The sequence below is a fragment of the Nannospalax galili genome, unplaced genomic scaffold (assembly GCF_000622305.1).
Source record: "Nannospalax galili isolate Female #2095 unplaced genomic scaffold, S.galili_v1.0 scaffold104, whole genome shotgun sequence".
Classification (NCBI taxonomy): domain Eukaryota; kingdom Metazoa; phylum Chordata; class Mammalia; order Rodentia; family Spalacidae; genus Nannospalax; species Nannospalax galili.
The window spans coordinates 1148265-1157174 of record NW_008353596.1 but is presented as its reverse complement, the minus strand read 5'-3'; positions in this window follow the sequence as shown (position 1 = coordinate 1157174).

Here is an 8910-nt window from a genome sequence, read left to right as displayed (position 1 = left end):
AACGAAGGCATTAGTTCAGATTACAGTGCCTTTAAAAAATACATTAGAAATTAGATTTTAAAACTTCTGTCTATAGTGTACATACCTTGCATAGCAGCATACATTTTAGTTCCTGAGCCAGGAAAACACAAATCCTATTGACCTAAACATTCCTTTAGAGTGTTGAAACACCATGCCTGACACATAATAGACAAGAGGCCTCCCCAACTTCCCACTTCCTTTTGATATATTTTAGGTAAAGATTAAAGCAAGAAAGGATGTGTCATTCTGGTTAAAAGGGGCTAGAAGCAGTCAGTCAAAACTCAGCCCTAGTTCTCAGGAATCTTAGAAAGAAACAAGACCATCATATGCCATCAAGGAAACAGTTCCGAGGTTCTCAAACTCAAGAGTAGGTGTGCTGGATAGCTTCAGTAACTTGATACACCTGGGTGGAAGGAACTTCAAATGAGAGATTTCCTCCATTGCATTAGCCTGTAGCCATGTCTGTGGGGGCATTTTCTTGATTGTTGAATGATGTGAGAGGGCCCAGTCCACTCTGGGCAGTCCTTTGTTGTATATGAAAGCAGACTGGGTTCAGGTCAAAGGAGCAAGCCAGTGAGTAGTGTTCCTCCACGCTCTGCTCAGCTCCTACTTCCAGGTTCTTGCCCTGACATCCCTCAGTGATGAACTGTGACCTAGGAGATGTAAGATAAAATAAACCTATCCTCCCTATGTTTGTTTTGGTCAGTGTTTTTATCACAACAATAGAAAGTAACTAGAACAGTAGTCACTACTACTAGGACAGTAGGCACCAGGAGCACCTGAGAGGACCGTGAGGCCAACACACCTCAGATCTTCAGATTCAGTAGGTCTGTCTCCGTAGAAAATTAGCATTTGTGTTTCTAAGAAGTCTCCAGACTCAGCTTGAGGGTACTGATCAGATTCAAATTTCTGAACTTTCTAAACCCTATTATTTTTGGTGAACATAAAAACCTTATCCTTTCTTCTGTGACATACTGATCTTTCACTCCACTTCCCCATCCACACAAACAATAATTTCCCTTCTTTATGTGACCACTGCACACTTTGTAAAGAGGGAAAAGACAGTAAGAGACACGCACAGTGCTGCATAGTTTACAACTTACTTCACACACACTTAGTTATTAGGAAGTCTGGACAGGACAGGATTTTTTTGAAAGATAGTACTAGTATTCATACATTGTAAAATTCCCTCTTGCTTGCTCTTCTTTTGATGATCCATTTCTTTTCTCCTTCCAATTGTTTGTCTGTTTTTGTTACTTTGACCAAAGATAGCATATAACTAAATATTGGCAAACCTAATGCAATTACCAATATGAGCAATGCATGTTATTAATTTGTTTTTACTGATAAGGAAATCAAGGTTAGAGAGGGTCTGAATAGTGTATTTTCATAGTTACTGCCCAAAAAAGGATAATATGAGAAGCAAAAGAGGATGAATGATGAGAAAAGCACAAATTAAATGTAAGCACCAAAAAAAAGAGGGCTGGGCATGGTGGTGCACACCTTTAATCTCAGTGCAGGGGAGGTGGAGGCAGGTGGATCTCTGTGTGTTTGAGACCAGAGTAATCTACACAGTGAATTCCAAGCAAGCTAACACTATAAAGTCAGATCCTGTCTCAAAAGGGAGTGGAGTGAAAAAGAGGAGCTGGGGGGGGGGGGGGGGGGGGGAGGGAGAGAATACAGTTGGCAATAATTATGAATTTATTGAGGTTGTCATACTTTTGTCTTTCTGTAGTCTAGACTTTGGAATCAGATTGGCTTTAATTTCCAGTTCTATGTGACATTAGGAAACATGAACTTGAACTACCTGACAATATTACTACCATCCCTTAGCCCAAAGACATACTGTTTACAAATTCTCTACCAAAAGGGGGGAGAGGGGCTCTATGATAAAGTGGCTGGTCTCCAACACAGTTTGACAATATTATTAAATAGTCTAAAGATATGATTATATGCAATTTATTAAAAGACAATTTTACCATAATTTAGAAATTTCAGGGATAGAATTTCTTAGAATATCTTAGTAACAGCAATGTTTTATTTGGAGCATCTGCAGTGTAGTAAATTTTGTTTGGGACTTGCCATATTTTATTTAATTGTCCTAACACCAAGTATCACTCCAGTTGACAGGTAAGGAAGTGAATATGCAGTAAAGGTAATGGATTTCCCAAGAGTAGCAAAAGCTACTAAAGAGCCTAGGGCTGCATTGAGGTCTATTACACTAAAACCCAAGCTGCTTCCCCCTGCAACACTATCTTTATTTTAGATGGACAAATCCTTCCTTAACTAGATTGCTGAAGACTACCTTATTTGGGGAAAGGGCAAGAATCACAAGCAAAGTTTCTAGAATACATAGCCTCTATTTCAATGACTAGAACTACCCCAAGTGTTTTCTTAGCACAAGCAAAATAAGTAATCCTTCTTATTTATTATAATCTATGACAGATGTTATCTGTAGTTCTCATTATTTATTATAATCTATGACAGAGGTTATCTGCAGCTCTCATTACGATGCTTTCCTAAACTCTTAACTGCTAAACTTAAATGAGAGGCATTTGGTACAATCTGAAAAATATTCAGTTCAATTAAAAGTAATTGATGCATGGTGAAATAATTCTTCCCAAAGCTGCTGTAAAATCTTCAAAAAAATAAAGCTACTTAATAATTTTCATCTCCTACAGGCTAGAGAGAAGCATTATTGCATATTAAAAATTGGAGTGTAGTTTTCCCAGAGGTAAAAGAAAGTTATTAAAACAACCTATTTATTGTTGATATAACTATCCATTTGTGCCACACAAAAAGTAACAAATTTCAGTACATTAAAAGAAAAGCTAATTAAGGCATAATTAGTATTTTCTGTATTTTGATAATTAGGGGTTAGTTGGCTATTCCTTTTCAAATTTCTATTTGATGCACCCCGACAATGCCTTTAATGAGCAACTAACGCTATTGAATCCCTCGTGGCAGAGGAGTTTAGTGACCACTACTACATTACTTTCATTTATCACTGCCTCTTTACCTATAAATTAATCTAGCCCTGTAGCTATGTTGATCTACTTTATATCAATTTCTTCATCCATATCAGCTGAATATGTATGGCATTAACCTCATTTGCTAGTTGAGAAACGCAGAATTAAAATGAGATCTAATTTCTCGTGCACAGCACAATTTCAAAACTGCCTGCTAATTTCCACCACCTGTCAGTGTGAAAAGCCTTTACTTTCTTGTAATTAAATAAAACAGTATATTTTTTAGCAGCTTTGAAAAATGCTAATCTTTCAAAAGTGTTCAGTGATCATTAATCATTAGGACAGTAAAAGAGCCTTTTTCAGAATGCTCATTTATCCTTTGTTTAAGCAAAACAAAAATTTGGCCTATTCACAGGAAAGAGAGAAAATAAGTACAACAGAATAAAAAATAACTATTATATTTCACTCTACTTAAGTTTGTATTTACTGGTTTGCTACCACATGGTAGTAGGAGGCATAGAACACAGAAGTAGGTAGTCTGATAAAATAAGCATACATTTTTCTCTGAAATCAGTAAGAATCTAATAAATGTACATAGTAGCCATTTATGTGTCATAGAATTTAAATTTGTAAGATTTTGAATACAAGATAAATTGGGCATAATTACAACCTATTTTTAAAAATTCATTTAATAACCTGCCCACCATTACAAATTAGACTGCTGCTCAAAATCATCTGGCAAAAATGTGCTTCTCAGACTTAGACATCATACTCACACACTTTTAGCAGAACTTTACTGAATTTCCCCAAAATATAAAATATAAGAAGGGAAAATTTAAAATATAGCAAAACAAAGAATTGCTCATTATTCAAAATACTAGATACAATAAATTAGTATGTTATCTTTCTTGTCTTTTTGTTAAAACTTTAGCTTTTATTGTTTATAGCACTGTAACAATACTAAATGCACCAAGCTTAAAAGTCTGCAATTTCACTTAATAGTCCCATACATTTTTTCCAATAAGCCTAACTTGTTAGGTTTTCTCTTGTATGCTAGATAAAAGCATTAATTACCAATGAACAGTATATAGTTGAAGAAATACACACAAGTCCAATATATGACTAAAATGTTTACTTAGTATCAAACTCATTTATTGTTCAAATACTAATGGGCCCTATACTAGCACCGTTTTATAAATGGCCTACCAAAATTTACAATGTCTTGGTACATAAACTTCTAATGATGAAAACATATTTAGAAATGAAATAATACATAACATTCCTCACTTGGGTTTGCAGGAAATATCTGACCACATAGGGTTGATGTCTTGAAGCTTATCCCACTTTTGGAAATGCTTCACCTGTATTGATTTACAAACTACAGTTAATATGAATTTTCCCATCTTTCCACTCAATCATCAATTCATCAGAATATGTATTAGGGGCTGAAGATTCACAAAAGAAGAAACAACGCTGTGAGAAAGGTATTTACAGATGGTAGCTTCAGGGTTTCTACAGCACACGTAGGATGGATTCATTCTCACCTTGATTCTCTTCAAGCAGCCCATTTTAGAGGATTATTAGCAAAAGAAAAAAAAATAGATTCAGAGATGCAGTCAGTACAAATCTCACTGACACACTGATGCTAAATAGCAATGAAAATAACCTCCAAATAATAATGAAAATAATCACTAAAAAAACAAGTTAGAGACATCATACATGACTTTCTTTAGGCAACCTGATTTTTGCCAACTCACAGAGATCCACCTGCCTCTAGCTCTCAAATGCTGGGATTAAAGGCATGTGCCACCATGCCAGGCACAAACTGAATATTTCTAAGAGCAGAATCTATTTCAAAACTTCAAAATTAGAAGTTCCCCATTTCCATCTAACACATTTGTCCACAGCATCTTTGAATTTTTGAGACTACTAATCAGTGCCCTAAAAGAAAGGACTATCAAATAAATGGAAAGACCATGAATTGTGGATGTAATTTTCTCAGGGAAAAGATTTTGTCTCTTAATTTGTGAGGGAAGGTTATTCTGTACATAAAATTATCACAAGACCCAACGACTACTAAAAAAAAGAAAGATGAACTTGGGATAATTAAGGAGTGTAAAATTACTAACTAAATTTCTTTAAATTGCATGTTTTTTAGAGCTGAGAATGATTTAAAGCTACATCACAGTCACATACCTGATAATTTATTATTCTTACTACTTCAATTTCTTAGATGCATTAAAAATGCAAACATTAGAAGTCGTAATAAATACATATAAAACATAACACTGGAATCTACTCCAGAAGAAATTACCATTTCTACCTTAGTTTTAAAAAAATTAATCACCACCAAAATATAAACCAATAAACAAATTATCAGGTAGTATGTGACTATGATGGAGCTTTAAATCATTCTCAGTTCTAATAAACTGCAATTTAAGGAAATAGTCAAGAGAACAATAAAAAATTGATTTTTAATCTGAGAATGTACATATATTAAGTTTACTTTGTACATTTATCCACAGTTCTCAAAAATTATAAATATTTTAGATTTATAATCATTAAAAATAAATTCTTAAATCAGAACACAGTACAATTTAAAATATTCTGGGTAAGCATACATTTTGTCAACCTAACAAAACATATATCAAAGGGAAATGTTTAGTTAAATATGTATAATTATATAATGGAATATAATTCACATAAGATTTGATGTCTAATACCAGACTAATAATTGGCATGATAAATAGTAAGATCAGCTCTTGAAAAAATCTAAGTGTGTACTTTTTCAATTTACATTTTATATTTCTCCAACTTAGCATTATAATCTCAATTAGCAGTGGCAGCTAAGATTTTAACTGTTTTATTTGCCGCAAACCTTCCTGTCTGGTGCTTAATGTCCTTGAATCAACACTTATATGTAGTTGGAAAGTTAATACTAAAAAAATTTAATTTAGCAATTCAATTTATATAGGAAAGATATTTTTAAAACAAAATGTAGGTTTTCTCAGTCTGCTGTGATGAACATTTTTTTTTTAAAGTAAGGTTCTGGAATGTTCTTATTATAGATAATATATATTATCATATAGGATGAATTAAGTGCAAAGAGATGTAGAGAATAATCTTATTAAGGGGGCTTATTTGAACACCAGTATATAATATCTGTTAGATATATTATGACTACTGAAAGATCAAATAAATCCCTGAGCAATAAAACAATCTTATAATCCAAGTTACAAGTACTAACCATTTATCATGAAGGAAAACCTAACTAGGTTAAGCAATATCACAAAAAGGCAATCTAACAGACCAGAAAGACACTTTGAAAAAGTTTTAAATTAATAGAAAAATTCACAAGTCATTCAGCATTATTCTCTAATAATCAAGCTTCAAAATAAAATCTTAACTGTCCCAGGTTCTTTACCTCTAAAATCTATATGATATACTTGTTATACTAAAATATTTAAAATACCTAGATGCTTACTATTAAAAATGTTGTAAAGTTGCTGCTTACTTTTTTTTTAACCAGAGTGAAATCCTATTTTTTCTAAACATTGTGCATCAAATACAAAATAAATTTTAAAACAATCAAAATATATCCAAGCCCCCGGAACCATCAGGTAATGTTATTTCCACGGTGTATCATATATATAGGTCTCTTTAAGTTAATATTATGCTCTTCCACTTCATTAGTCAACTGCTTTCCTACTCAATTTACCAGTAACTGTTAGCAACATACAATACAGGATGGCTTAACAACTGTAGGGAGAGAATGCCATCTGCTGCTCTATATGTGTACTCAACAATAGGAAAAAAGCTGAACAAAAAACCTTTCATAATTCATAAACAGAAAATGAAAGTTGAAATAATACCCAATTTCTTATTTCAGACAATTTGAAAACACGTCGATGAGCACATACTTTGTTAATGTAAATTCTAAGCTACTTCACAGATTTAAAAGGATATAATATACTTACATACAATCAGTTCATGTTTGTAAACATGGCTTTTACTTAAATACTGAAAAACGAAGGGTCAAAAGGCAGGATTCTTCCTTAGTCTTAACAAAGCTATTTCTTATTCATAAGTTTCTATAATTCTACTTATAAACATGATCTACACATAAGGTTTTTATATAATTTGCCCTTCAAACAGGGATAACTTCTGACAACAGAGAATGAGGCTATCAACAACTACCAGGACAAGAAACATTGACTTATAAATCTTTGACAAATTTTGAGTGTACGGCACCCTATTTATAAGTCAGTAACCTACATTCCCTCTAGAACCTTCCCAATATTGGGAATCTTCCTGAAAAGCAATTTGGAATTTTTTTTAGCAAATAGTTTCGTTGCTGTTGCAGTTCCCCTTTACTATTTATCAAAAACCATTCTTTTTCCAGTGATGTGATTGGCATTCTTGTCAAAAATCAGTGTTAGGATGAACACTTGGACTCCCAAATGCATTTCACTCACATGCATATAGATTCTTGTGCATGTGCTACTTTGTCTTGATTACTGCTATGTAAAAAGTTCGCAAATTAGGAAGCATAACCCTTTCTAGATTATTCTTTTTCCAGAGTGTTGTGGTTTTCCTGGGTCCTTTTAATCTCATGAACATAGGATATGCTTGTCATTTCCCCATAACAAGATGGCTAAGATTTTAGCAGACAATGGACTCAATGTGGAGACTGATCTGAAGACTGTTCCTTCTTAATAATATTAAGTCTTCCAATGCATAGCCATTCAAACTTCTATCTAGTTGTTATGGCCCCTTTAATTTCTTTCAACTATTTTTTGTAGTTTTCAGATTATAAACATTACCCTTCTCTCAAGTATTTCTTTTTGATATCTTGCACGGAATGTTTTGTTCATTTTTGGACTGTTTGTTGCAAGTGCATGCAAATCCAGTAATTTTTTTTCTTGTTGGGGTAGTGTTTTGCTATGCAGTCAAGGTTTACCCAGAATTTACTATGTAGGCCAAGTCAGCCTCAAATCCATGATCCTCCTGCCTCAGCCTCTCATGGGCCAGATTACAAGCATAAAGCATACCATATTGGGTTCAAATGATTGTTTTGAAGGTCCTCTCTTGCATGGTTACTGATATTATTATATTCTCCATACTTATGTTCTCAGTTCTAGGGGTCCTTTAGAGATGAGGACATCCCATCTGCAAACGGAGTGTTTTCATTCCTTCTTTCTAACCTAAATGCCTTTAATTTCAATTTGTTTCTTAATTTCCCTGGCCAGAACCTCTATCACAATGTTGAACATCATGCTTTTGCTTCCGATGGTCTTACAAGATATTGGTTCTTTGGCCTGATTCTTCCGTATTCATATAGGGATTTGATCATTTCAAGACTATTCACTGTTTGGTAGAATTCGCTACAGGATTTCAAGATCTAAGCTATTCTTTGTGGACAGTCTTTGATTATTAACACAACTTCTATGGCTGTTATAAGTTATTCAAGGTTGTGCCTTAAGAAGTAACTTTCAGGACTTGACCATTTGATTTATGTTTTCTAATTTATTTACAATCAACTGTTCAAAGAATTCCATAATAATTACACTTCTGTAAGGTCAACAATGATGCCAACCACTTCATTTCTTACTTTACTGTTTTGAACTGGTTCTTTTTCTTCTCCCTCTTACTAATACAGCTTAAAGCTTTGTTGAGTTTTTTGACTTTTACCCCCAAAAAGCCTTAGATTTGTTACTCTCATTTAAAAATCTCGATTTCATTAATTTTTAACCTTGTCTTTATTTCTTCCTTATTTTGCTTGTTTTTTATTTAATTTCTTCTATTTTTTTTTCTAGTCTGTTAAGGCTTCTGATTTGAGATATTCTTTTCTTTACTCTTTTATTTTCTTTGCAAGGTCTTGCTATTAAATACAAGTTCCAACTCAGGACCCTCAAAACTG